The 14,073-nt window shown below is 39.7% G+C and overlaps 1 protein-coding gene across 4 annotated transcripts in view; it reads right to left on the bottom strand.

Moving 5' to 3' along the window:
* Positions 1 to 14,073, bottom strand: part of LOC106069881 (zinc finger protein Xfin-like) — a 78,565-nt gene that overhangs the window by 47,713 nt on the left and 16,779 nt on the right. For 2 of the 4 annotated variants that reach the window (XM_013229675.2, XM_013229659.2), the window contains one exon: positions 4,978 to 5,187. The exons of the other annotated variants lie outside the window; for them this stretch is intronic. The gene's annotated coding sequence lies outside the window, so the exon portion shown is untranslated. The remainder of the gene's footprint in view (positions 1 to 4,977; positions 5,188 to 14,073) is intronic. 4 annotated transcript variants of the gene reach the window in all.

Raw genomic sequence — 14,073 nt, forward strand, 5'->3', positions numbered from 1 at the left:
CTAAGGCTTTTGACAAAGTTCACCACCATAGTTTGCTTAAAAAAATTAAAATATTTCGGCATTAATGGTCCACTGCATCAGTGGATTAAAGACTTTCTGATAGGGAGAGAACAAACTGTAATAATAAATGGCTCTAAATCAACACCGATAACAGTAAACTCAGGTGTACCTCAAGGTACAGTCTTGGGTCCACTACTATTTTTAATTTACATAAATGATTTACCAAATTGCATTAGTTCAGGAACAAAAGTCAGATTATTTGCAGACGATTGCATAATATATAGAACAATAAAAACAACACAAGACACAGATATTTTACAAAGAGAATTAGATGAATTACAGAAATGGGAATCAAATTGGAGCATGTCTTTCCACCCAGAAAAATGTCAGTTGTTAAGAGTAACAAAAAAACTAAAACAAATTAATTCCACTTATCTTATTCATGGCAAACCAGTATCACAGACTAAAAACGCAAAATACCTAGGTGTTATAATAAATGAAAAACTATCATGGAATCCACATATTGATGAAACTACAAAAAAATCAAACAAAGCATTAGGATTTATTAAAAGAAATTTCTATAAATCAAATAAGAACATAAAACTAAAATGTTACTTAACCTTGGTTAGGCCAATAATAGAATATGCATCCTCCGTTTGGGACCCCTCAACCCAAGAAAACATTAAAAAACTGGAACAGACACAAAATAGAGCAGTGAGATTCATAACAAACGAATATTCACATTTGACTAGAGTAACACCTTTAGTAAAATCACTAAATTTAGAAAGCCTTCAGGACAGAAGGCTCAAAAGTAAAGTAGCAATCATACATAAAACACTGAACCATAATCTTCAAATACAAAAACAAAATTTAATAAAATACTCTGAAAGACACAAAGATAAAGGCACATTCCTCGTCCCATATGCTAGGACAAATTTGTACAAATACTCCTTCTTCCCTAGTGCTATTAGAGCATGGAATGGGTTGCCTGAGCTAGCCAGGAAAACCAGTGACTTGGCAGAATTTAAGTCATTGGTTAATATGCATGACTAAATGCAAGACGCGTAGGACGTAATCATCTTCTTTTTTGAAGTAACGTCTGTATTATATAAGATAAGAAGATAAGAGAGGTACAGAGAAAGAGAAAGATGCAGAGAAAGAAAACGAGAGGTACAGAGAAAGAGAAAGATGCAGAGAAAGAGAAAGCGAGAGATACAGAGAACGATACAGAGAAAGAGAAAGCGAGAGATACAGAGAAAGAGAAAGCGAGAGATACAGAGAAAGAGAAAGCGAGAGATACAGAGAAAGAGAAAGAATGCGCGCGCACACACACACACGTTGCGTCCACGGAGATGGCAGAGGATAGAGACGCACTAAATCCTCAAGGCAATCTACTACCGATGTCCGTTATTGGCCAGAAAACTAATTACGTCTGCTGTCGTCTGCCTCGTGCGCTTCAGTGAGCACGCTCCAGGTGACCGATTTCGCGCCCCTTCTCCCTTTTTAGATTGAAGGTGCCAGTACCGAAAATCCTAAAAAAAAAAACAACAACTAAAACCAATATAACAATAAATCCTAACAAATAACTGAAAACATTTCAACATACTAAATTCTATATTATTCGACATGGTTAGACTTTGGACTTGTATGAAGTTAGGGAAGTCTCAAATCATTTATTCTTTGCTTTCCCGAACATAAATCTAGAAATGTGGCCACCCTTTTTTTTTTTTAAAGCACCTTCTCTCATAAATAGTATTTGAGATTGCAAAGGGTTGTCAAAACTTACACTTGAATCAATTGTTTCGTAAACGTTGGAAATCACTCGAATTATTTTTAATATTTTGACAAATGTGTTTTCTAGGAGTGACACAAGCTACGGCCTTCGAGTGAGGGCTTCACTTCCTCGTTGAAAAAGTAAACTACTTAGAAATCAATCATGAAATCGATAATGGCGCCATTTGGACTTCATACTGTAGAAGAGCTCCTTAAATCCAATCGCATTGAAATAGATTGTCCATTTGTTTTTCACTAAATTGTCATGAGTCGTTAGCTTGTTTGATTCGTTAGCTGTCTGAGTTGATTTTGTTTTGACGGTTTGATAAGTTTCAGATGTTCCTAAATCTACACACTAGCCCAAACGTCATGCAATTGAGCAGGGAATGGAAGCGGACAGAGTTGGAACCCCGGGGGCGATAGTGGTGAACGTTGAAGGTGCAAACCACACGACCAGACATCCATCCCTTTTTATCAATATTATTATATCCACAAAAGCACAAGGTAGTGAACTAGACCTCTAGAAACACAATAACAAACTTCTATTTATATTTCACATAACAAAGAGTGACAGAGATAAAAGTCTAAAAAAAAAAAGATTCAATGTAAATGATAATTGAATTCCGTCTCTTCCTGTGATCAAAGTCTGCGACAGTATAAGGGTGGAACCACAGGTCACGTGATACTGCCACGGATCTTCCACTTTCAGACTTAAAGAAAAAAAAACACCTAGCCACCTGTTTCTAAATATAGCACAAAGTCCTGAGCCTTACAACAAGTAGCTAGGAGACACTGAGATGAAAGAGGACCGAGATAGAAGGGGGGGGGAGAGAAATGGGTGTGTGCAGGGACGCGCTTGTGGTAATGCAGAGGTTCAAACAGAGATTTAGGGGCGGGGAAGGAAGGCTCGAGTGCCAGAAGGCTACGTTTTCAAATGCCGGTAAAAGTTTGTCAACAAAGAATGCTGGGATAGTTCCTTTTAAGGTCTCGAGCTAAAAGGAAAGAAAAAAAAAAGGGGGGGGGGCGGAGAGGGGTGAAGATGCAGAGACATTTCGTTCCTTCCCCCTTTTTTCTCCCACCGTTTCCAGCTGGCTGTGAAATGTCATGATCTTAACAATGTCTGGGGTACCAGTTTAGTTCGTGACAAAAGTGAAACGTCTGGGTCGAAGCAGGAATAGGAAAGAAAAAAAAAAAAGCAAAGAGAAAATTTGACACGTCTCGGCTCAGACCAGCTAACTGCTCACCAGAGGGAGCACGGATGAGTTGATGTCTGCTTCCAGGTAGACGGCCTAAATGTAGCCTGAAAGTACCGTCTGCTTAGAGAGTGACCCCGAAGGAAGGTCTATCACCACACGTTTCGTCAGTCAACCATAGCAGACTTTCATTAGCAGACTCAGGAGGGCGAACCCTAAGTGTGTGTGTGTGTGTGTGTGGGTGGCAAGAAGGTGTTTGAAGAGCTAAATATGACATGTAGAGATATTTAAGAGATGTATCCAGCAGCTATGATCAAATTGTAGCTAGCATAACGAACGGAAAGATCTGCAGAAGTTGTGTGGCCATTTTGTTTTTCTAGATTCAAAGACAGACACTAAGAGACGAAACAAAACAACTGGGAAACAATTAGGTCAGTGTTCAGAGGAGACAGCATGTTCAGAGGAGACAGCATGTACTGAGGAGACAGCATGTACTGAGGAGACAGCATGTACTGATTGAGATAGAATGTCAAGAATAATAAAGTTGATAGCCAATAAGTCTTGTCTTGGTGTGTGCTACATACAATCAGTGTCTAGTGTCACCTTTAAAACAAATGTTTGTAAAGTTGTGTTTCTTTAGACACCCCTTGCTCATCCCCAGCTTAAATTCTTTTTAATGTGAACAAACTTTTTAAAGATGACCAGGAATGGATCTAGAAAAAGACAAAACAACGGGAGGGCTATATTTTTATAAAGGGAGTCACAAGGAAGAACAACTCTTGTTATAATTATTTATTTCTATACATTTATGTTTGACTTGAAGAAACGAGCCACTCTCTTTGAATTGATAACTAACGCCATTGTAGAAAGCTTCAAATTTGAAAAGAGAATGACAAGTAATTATTACAATGTTTTATGTACAAATTCTGGGACATTTGGGTCAGAAATGTGAAAAGAATTTGGGGAGAAAGTTGACGAGACATATGAAAAACATCTTATAAAAAATCAACTTTATTTCCCCCCCCCCCCCCGCTCCTCTGTTCCATTGCATTTAATTACGTTTGTGGTTTCAACTAAACAAATTACTTGATGTTTTAATTTTAAAGATACACACTTCTCAAGATAGTATAAACATGATACAGCAGGTCTATCTCTTCACCATAAGATAACAAGTCTATCTCTTCACCATAAGATAACGAGTCTATCTCTTCACCATAAGATAATGACTCTATCTCTTCACCATAAGATAATGAGTCTATCTCTTCACCATAATATAATGAGTCTATCTCTTCACCATAAGATAATGAGTCTATCTCTTCACCATAAGATAATGAGTCTATCTCTTCACCATAAGATAATGAGTCTATCTCTTCAGCATAAGATAACGAGTCTATCTCTTCACCATGAGATAATGAGTCTATCTCTTCACCATAAGATAATGAGTCTATCTCGTCACCATAAGATAATGAGTCTATCTCTTCAGCATAAGATAACGAGTCTATCTCTTCACCATAAGATAATGAGTCTATCTCTTCACCATAAGATAATGAGTCTATCTTTTCACCATAAGATAATGAGTCTATCTTTTCACCATAAGATAACGAGTCTATCTCTTCACCATAAGACAGCAAGTCTATCTCTATGACTTGACAATCCCACTGTCCCACTACCCTCCAACACCATCATTAGTTCAAATCTCTCAAGGTCAACTCATTTTCGAAATAATTTGAAAAGATTTCTTGTCACATAAAGCAGCTTTGCTCTGCCCTCTCGGCCAATAAATTCCCTAAATCGATCAGACGGTCAAATATTTAAGTCCCAATTTCCCGAATTCCTGAAATAGTTTCAAACCCTCCCCCATTTTTTATTAAAGATAAGCTACGCCCCCCCCTCCTTTTTTTTTTTTTGTTTTTCTCTTCTCTTTTGAGTTCATTCCCATTGACCTAACAGATTCCCGTAGTATCCACCACTGCCAGATACAGTTCACCTATCTCCAGGTCTATTTGTTTACCTGACAGTGTGCCAGTCACCAAGATTTGTTTCTTCCACACCTCACTGTTGACTTTCATAGGGCCTCCTCCATTTTGTACCGGGAGGCAAGGAGGAGGTGGAGGAGGACTGGTCTTCTGGCGTGCCTGTGTGTGTGTGTGCCTCTGTCCTGTGTGTGTATGAGTATTCGCGCGCTCCTCAGTGACAGGCCAGTGGCGTGCAGTCAGATGACCTGGCAATGGAAGAACAGCATCACGTGATTAGACTGAAAACAGATTACGGCAAAGACAACATGCCACCGGGAAATAGGAAGGGGGAGGGGCGGACATAGTGCTATGCAGCACTACAATAGAGTTAGTGCATTGGAGAGAGATTTGAATATACTAAGGGAAAAAAAAAAAAGAAAAGTATCCCTTCAAACCTTGGAATCCATGTTCATCTGATTCTATATGCGACAATTCACCACAACCATCAACCGCTTTTACTTTCCACCAACTAATGTCCGGTAACAAATATAATTGGGTGGACTTAGTGGTGTGCCCTCAAATGTTGAAGTAAAAAATGTCCAGTCTTTATCGGAATCAAAACTTGAGATCCCTCGGTTTGGAAACCAAGCGCTTTACTACTCAACCACCAAGAGCCGCGTGTATATTGTGTGGGAGGGGGGATGTTTTCTATAGAATACAGTCAAAACTTTGGTGACTTCTTTAGCAAGGAAACAATGCGGAAAAGAACAAAATAGCGCCGACAAAATATATTTCAGTCGTTTTGAAAGAAATACTTTAGATATTGTAAAATATTAATAGAGCCAACATTTTTTTAAATCATTATTTTTCAGTCATTTGGCATGAAACACTTTAGATATCATAAAATATAAATATGCAAACAGTAAGCAAAAATTATAATAATGAATAATGTTAAGATAAATCATTTATTTAAATTCAAAAAGTGTACTTCGAAAACAGGCAAAGATACTTGTCAGATTTTATAAACACACACAAACAAACTTTCACAAAGTTAAATTGTAGGAAATGTCACGTAGAAATTCCATCACTGCTTGAACGGGGTCAGCACATTACAAAATCCTATATTTAGCAAGTTATGCATTTTAAATATTGGTGACAAAGGGGAATGATATAACATTTAAAGTACGCTCGTTCTCTGCAAACATAGCATACTTTCAGATCTATTCATATTGAAAAGATAAAGATATCAACAAAAATGCTGCCAGGACATTAAATTACTTATAATCCGGTACTTTTATACACATCATATATAAGTCCGCGCTATTTTGTCGGGAAATTTCGCGCTATTTTGTCCGCGCTATTTTGTCTTGCGCTATTTTGTCGGGAAATTTCGCGCTTTTTTGTCGAGTCACCATGCAGAGGTCAATAGTGGGACTGAATCATGTTAATGGTAACGTAACAATACATAGATCTATTGGTCGTTATGTATTTATTGTTTCAGGACATTTTCGTTGGATATTATATCATCACAAAGATTGATTTTAGCAGCCAATTGTGAGTGTGTGTTTTTTTTTTTCCTTTTTTTTTGAAAGAGTTACACGATGAGAACTATACCCCAACAACAAAAGAGAATATATAGATAAGTGCTCCTACCGCCCTAGTGCCACCGGACCATAAAATCAGTTGCCTGAATCAGTCAGGAAAACCAACGACCTAGTAGAGTTAAGGCCTCTAACTAACAAGCGTGAACAAATTAACAAAAGGATACGCGTAATACGTAATTATCTTCTGCTTTTGAAAGAACGTCTGTAATAAGATAAGATAATAAAACGCTACCACAAAATAAATATGTTGCAATAGCATGTTGCTAAAGAAAGAGAAGAAACTCCAAGGTAATACTTTAAAAACTTAACCAATGTTAATATCATTTAGTCTTTAGTTTAGGAAAGATGAAAAATAACATAAAAAACACATTTGTATATTTGAAAGTTTGTAGGGACAGTATGTTTGTGTCTACGTGTGTCATTAACAAGTTTTGTGTGAGTGTGCGTGTGTGTAATTTTAATTGCCGAAATGTGTTTCTAGAGCGTCTAGAGAGTACTGAGCACACTATATTTATACAGTTGACAAACTCTAGCTGTGCTACTTCCATGGCTACACCCGAGACATGTTGTTGTTACCATATGATATTCGTTGCTACCTTTCAGTGGCTAACAAACAAGAGATAAAAAAAAAAGGAATATATAGACCAAGAAGTCTCGGATCTTTTTGGTAGAATGTGTATCGAGTTGACAGTATTGGGTTATAGCCACAGAAACCCAGGACTGAAGACTGAGTTAATGTGGACTTTCTAGCAATGATTAGGCCTACTAGGCTTGCTACTAGGTGTCAACCGAGGCCAGCTGGCCTCATAACACAACGTTCTCGTGAACCACCGGTTCCTTCACCCTATCCCCTAGTTTAGCGGTACTCAACCTTTTAAGCTCGGCGACCCCTTTTTACAATCTCCCACTCTGCCGCGACCCCCCCCCCTTTCCCTAGACACACACAGCAATAGAAGAATAGACAATAACAATCCTTATTTTTTATGGTCTTAGGCGACCCCTGGCAAATCGTCAATCGACCCCCAAGGGGGTCGCGACCCACAGGTTGAGAACCCCTGCCCTAGTCTATTGAACCGTTGGGGCACAACACAAGATCTGCTGACCGTTTTCTCCATTCCTCTCTGTCTTTTGCCTTGGGATAGAATCTCTTTCAATGAAAGGCCCGTCCATTCTTTAATGATGTCTTTCTTTCGCTTTCTCGGTCTGCCTGGTTTTTTTTTTCCTGGTACTGTTCCCCGAAGGTAGGTCTATGCGAGCCCGGAGGAACTTGCGATATGGCCAGAGTTTTAGTTTTACCCACCGGTTACAGAGTAAAAATGTTTTAATAAAGCAAACATTTGATAAGTTTTGTTAATGATTTGCGCTAGTGATTGGCATTCTACAAACACACACACACGCTTTATTTTGAAGATATATATATTTGTGTGTATTAGTATCAGGCCGTACTATATAACGAAGCTATCAAAGTCCTACAGGGAGAAAGGGTATGTGTGTTTGTATGTGAAGGGACACATGTAAAGAAGACATGGACAAGATCGCTAAACCTCTCTCACACACACACCCCTTGCCCCGTGTCTCCCTATCCTTCTATAGTTCATCCCTAACAAGAGTGTATAGATTTCCAATGATGTTTTAATACCTAAGTAAAGAAGTGATCCTGTGTCTCTACTGCAGTGGCATGGGTACGTGCGTGGACGGAGCGGTGGGGGGGGGGGGGAGTCCATGTAGACAATGGCTTGTGGGGGTGGGTAGATGATGGAAGGGTGTTGGGCAATAAACGAGCGCCTGGCGACAGCTGTGAGCACTACAGCAGGTACTCACACTAAGAGGGGGGGGGGATGAAGCTAGGGTCTGCCGTCAAAGTAATCAGAAGGAAGCGACTCATAGCCGTTGAGATCTCGATGTATTGTTCTTTTTCTCCATTTTTTTTTGCTTGAGTTGAATTCCTATTTAATTAAAAGCACTAGTTCCTGTAACACATGTGTGAAGACAGATGATTGGTGCATGTAAGCACTGGTTCCTGGTGAAGACAGATGATTGGTGCACGTAAGCACTGGTTCCTGTAACACACGTGTGAAGACAGATGATTGGTGCATGTAAGCACTGGTTCCTGTAACACATGTGTGAAGACAGATGATTGGTGCATGTAAGCACTGGTTCCTGGTGAAGACAGATTATTGGTGCATGTAAGTACTGGTTCCTGTAACACACGTGTGAAGACAGATGATTGGTGCATGTAAGCACTGGTTCCTGTAACACACGTGTGAAGACAGATGATTGGTGCATGTAAGCACTGGTTCCTGTAACACACGTGTGAAGACAGATGATTGGTGCATGTAAGCACTGGTTCCTGTAACACACGTGTGAAGACAGATGATTAGTGCATGTAAGCACTGGTTCCTGTAACACACGTGTGAAGACAGATGATTAGTGCATGTAAGCACTGGTTCCTGTAACACGTGTGAAGACAGATGATTGGTGCATGTAAGCACTGGTTCCTGGTGAAGACAGATGATTGGTGCACGTAAGCACTGGTTCCTGTAACACACGTGTGAAGACAGATGATTGGTGCATGTAAGCACTGGTTCCTGTAACACATGTGTGAAGACAGATGATTGGTGCATGTAAGCACTGGTTCCTGGTGAAGACAGATTATTGGTGCATGTAAGTACTGGTTCCTGTAACACACGTGTGAAGACAGATGATTGGTGCATGTAAGCACTGGTTCCTGTAACACACGTGTGAAGACAGATGATTGGTGCATGTAAGCACTGGTTCCTGTAACACACGTGTGAAGACAGATGATTGGTGCATGTAAGCACTGGTTCCTGTAACACACGTGTGAAGACAGATGATTAGTGCATGTAAGCACTGGTTCCTGTAACACACGTGTGAAGACAGATGATTAGTGCATGTAAGCACTGGTTCCTGTAACACGTGTGAAGACAGATGATTAGTGCATGTAAGCACTGGTTCCTGTAACACACGTGTGAAGACAGATGATTGGTGCATGTAAGCACTGGTTCCTGTAACACACGTGTGAAGACAGATGATTAGTGCATGTAAGCACTGGTTCCTGTAACACACGTGTGAAGACAGATTATTGGTGCATGTAAGCACTGGTTCCTGTAACACACGTGTGAAGACAGATTATTGGTGCATGTAAGCACTTGTTCCTGTAACACACGTGTGAAGACAGATGATTGGTGCATTTAAGCACTGGTTCCTGTAACACATGTGTGAAGACAGATGATTGGTGCATGTAATCACTATCTATTGAGCCACTCATACACACTCACGAATACAGACTCAACGTCAATCACTGAGTTCTTTATTCCATAACAATCATTTATATTCGGAGTACAACTGTTGGCTATATTGTGTGTATGATAAATCACATGTATAAGCATTTCATTTTATTTCCTTTTATATCACAGCGTATCGCCTACTTTTCTAAGGCGGTACAGAATTATTGAATAATACGATACTTTAAAAAAAATTATAACAAGCTTTTTCCAGTCACTCCTATACAAATGTATAGAAACGTCTGCATTGTATAAGATAAGATAAATGGATCATTAATGTGAACGTACTTGGGGTAGCTGGTTTATGACTCACGGTTCCGCCACTGCATAGAGTGTCACCTCTGAGTGATACATTTTCTGAATGAATTAAGCAATACGGCGTAAATGATGTGTCGCCAAATGAGCAATGACACCACTGAAAAAGTCACTGTGGTAATTTTTTAGAGCCCTGCAGCTTATTCATAAAATAGGACTTCATACACTTAGTGTGATCTGTAGAGTAGCCTACATGATGTAAAGGTCATCTGTTTCCGTGGCCCACAGTTAACAAGGGTGTCATGTGGCCAGCATAACCACCAACCGCCTTTACTTTTCCACAACTAATGTCAGGTACCCATTTGAGCTGGGTGGGCTCAGAGGCGCCCAAAGATGCCGAAATTAAAAATCCAATTCTCCACCAGGATTCGAACCCGGTACCTCCGGTTCGGAAGCCAAACGCTTTGGGTTTTACCGCTCAGCCAGTGCGCCTCCAATTGGTGTCTTAAAGGTGATAAAAGTTGATTAAGCTTGAAACAATGAACTGCTAGTACGATGATCTTCTGTGACCAGCTCATAGTTAGAAATATCTAGTTAAGTGGGTATGAGTGACCAATTTAATGTCCAAACCAGATAGTGAACTGGTTCCGTGTGGCCAGCTCAATGTCCAAAACTGTGAACTGGCTCTGTGTGACCAACTCAATATATGAACCAGTTAGTGAAATGGTTCTGCGTGACCAGCTCAATGTCCGAACCAGATAGTAAACTGGCTCTGTGTGACCAACTCAGTATATGAACCAACTAGTGAAATGGTTCTGCGTGACCAGCTCAATGTCCGAACCTGATAGTAAACTGGCTCTGTGTGACCAACTCAGTATATGAACCAACTAGTGAAATGGTTCTGCGTGACCAGCTCAATGTCCGAACCAGATAGTAAACTGGCTCTGTGTGACCAACTTAGTATATGAACCAACTAGTGAAATGGTTCTGCGTGACTAGGTCAATGTCCGAACCAGATAGTAAACTGGCTCTGTGTGACCAACTCAGTATATGAACCAACTAGTGAAATGGTTCTGCGTGACCAGCTCAATGTCCGAACCAGATAGTAAACTGGCTCTGTGTGACCAACCCAGTATATGAACCAGCTAGTGAAATGGTTCTGCGTGACCAGCTCAATGTCCGAACCAGATAGTAAACTGGCTCTGTGTGACCAACTGTCACAGTCTTAGTTGACATTGCATGATCTAAAGTTCACGTCATGTTAATAGTTTAAAAGACACGTGGAATTCCTGATGTAGAAAACAGGAAGTAGAATGAAAGTTGACTTTGAGTTCAGTCAAATCAAATCAAGTTAGTAAGGTCTTGCTCCCGGTACAGGAAGGTTGGACGTTCCCTCCTGGACTGGTGGATATGTATGCATATAGCATGAGAGTCGAAGGACTAGTCATTGTTGATTAATAATATTTGAGAGTTGATTTCATAATGTGCTTATTGGATATTAAGGTATTATTCGTATTTCAATGGATATCTATAGTTGAAGCTCCAGTGTCACTAGTAGTAATTGTTCTTATTGTTACCCGCTGAGATGCGGACGTGATTTGTTGTTAACGTATTGGATACTTTTGATACCGCTGTTATGCGGATAGGATTATTATTTCTTGACTTGTAGCACTAACAAGGAGTGCAGTATATTATTATTATGTTGTAAATAAAATCTTCATGTTGTCTGCTGAACGGACTTGAGTCAGTCGTATAGTGTTTGTCTCGTCACGTGTCTAGAGCACTTCAGGAAGTAAGAACCCAGTATTACACCATTGAGTCAGTCTCTAATATTCGTCTGCCATGCATTGACACCAACTCAGTATATGAACCAGCTAGTGAAATGGTTCTGCGTGACCAGCTCAATGTCCGAACCATCTTCATGTCTTCAAACTCATGCGCTCTGGAACATTCCCAAAGTGATGAGCAAGATCCCGACAGGTTATCCAAGATTCCATCTAGTTAGTTGTCACTCTTCAATAAAAAGCGGAAAAGAGGGTGTGGCAATGTGGAAAAACAATGACGCTTTCGTTTTTCATTTGATGTGGAGCAATGTCGTTAAGCAAAGAAGGAAACAGAATGTTAAGTGTTCGTTACATGGTCAAATTTAGTTCAGAGATAGCACACATACATACAAGTGCAGTGTTTTGGGTTCGATCACTTTGCTTCTGACAACAAGTTTCTTCTGAAACAGTTAAACTTGTAGCTCTGGTAAAGCTACTGCTGTAGCTTCGTTTATTTTGAAAAAATAGATTACCGTATAACAGTGGGCTTCGTTTCTTACGGTGAGCGCGCTTCTGTGTACATTCTATCTTTAGAGTTTCCTTTTGTCCACCAGCAGGACAACAACAAAAAAAATTGTAGTACGGTAAAAAAAAAAAGACAACATGACAGTGCAGAGAGAGAGAGACAGAGAGAGAGAAGAGAGAAGAGAGAGAGTAGAGGCTCTACAAGGCAGTACAGAGGAAGGTGCAGCTGTTGCCAGACGCTGGGGCGGAAAAAAAATCGGGGAAAAAAAGAGAAAATTGTTGGATGGGGGGGGGGGGGGTACTTTCAGAAACAACTCGTTAGCTGCGTCCCACGTGTACCCTCCATGAATTAGAGTCTGATCTCCGTGTGGTGTAACTTTTTTTTTTCTGTTGTCATTATGGAGCATGAAGGTAAAAAAACAACTTCAAACGGATGTAATAGTTACAAGTGGTGCTAAATAATTGGGGGGGGGGGGGGGAGGGACGCTCACCTGGTGCCATGGTAACTGTTAACATTGTGTGTCCCCCCAGCCAACTAGCTCTACGCCCAATCAATAGCTCATGTTTTACCAGCATAGGCACGCTAATGATGCGCGCTGAAAAGAGATATTGGAGGTGGCATTGTGGCCCCGGGGAGACTTACTGCCAGGTACGCCGCTGGACATTTCGTGTTGTTGTTGTTTTTTTTTAATTATAGATGGCAAGTTGGTGTGTGTGTTTAAATAAATAATGACCAGTTCAAATATTTCTATTTGGCTGACCACTGGGATGGTCATGAAGCAGTTAGTACTTTTTTAAACTAGAACATTATCATCATTTTTGTTTGTTTACGCTGCGACATCAAAGTGCTGACATTCAATTCTGAGAACCAGACTTAGGAGATAACAAAAAACTTTTTTTTTTAATGTCTTCCGTCAGAACTCAGGAGTCTTGATAGAATCTAGATTTAAATGTAGTGGATGTCAAAAGTTAGCAGTTAATACCAATACACTATTTTTTTTTTTAAACTGATGGTGCAATAGTTATCTTCAGAAAACATTATTTTTAGGTTATTTATAATCTCTTCAGACGCTCCAATACAATTCAAATATTTTATAAAAGGCTTAATATAAATGACCATAGGGATATGGGATTTAATAAAGCTATGACTCTCTATGAGTATAATACTGTAGATTTAAAACATTGTCCGTTTTTCTTAGGAGCTGTTAGCTTATATTTTTCCCGGAGTGACACAGAGATTATAGAAAAAAAAACATTCCTTGTTCTAAATGCTAGGACAAATTACTATAAGAACTTTTCTCGCGTACACCTAAAGCATGACGCGGCTGTTCTGACTCGGCCAAGAAAACCAAACGATTTATTACAACTAAGATCTGAAAACGAACATGACTACACAAACACAATGAAATGTCTGTGGACTAAGAATTAAGAAGATTTATTGACATGGATGGGCAATGCAGAGTCGTCTACAATTTAATGAGAGAGAGAGAGGGGGGGGGTGAGAGAGGGGTGGAGAAAAGATGGCTTTAAGATTTGAACACGATTGAAACATTTACAGGTCGGAGTTAGGAAAACGTCTCTTTTGTATTGGTCACTTATTAACACAGATCTAGGAATAATTAAAAGGATTTTTTTTTCCTATCAACTCTATTTAGCCTTGAAGGAGATGAATGCTAGACTCTTAGAGCCTAATTTGAGAA

This window comes from Biomphalaria glabrata, chromosome 7 (assembly GCF_947242115.1).
Source record: "Biomphalaria glabrata chromosome 7, xgBioGlab47.1, whole genome shotgun sequence".
Taxonomy (NCBI): domain Eukaryota; kingdom Metazoa; phylum Mollusca; class Gastropoda; family Planorbidae; genus Biomphalaria; species Biomphalaria glabrata.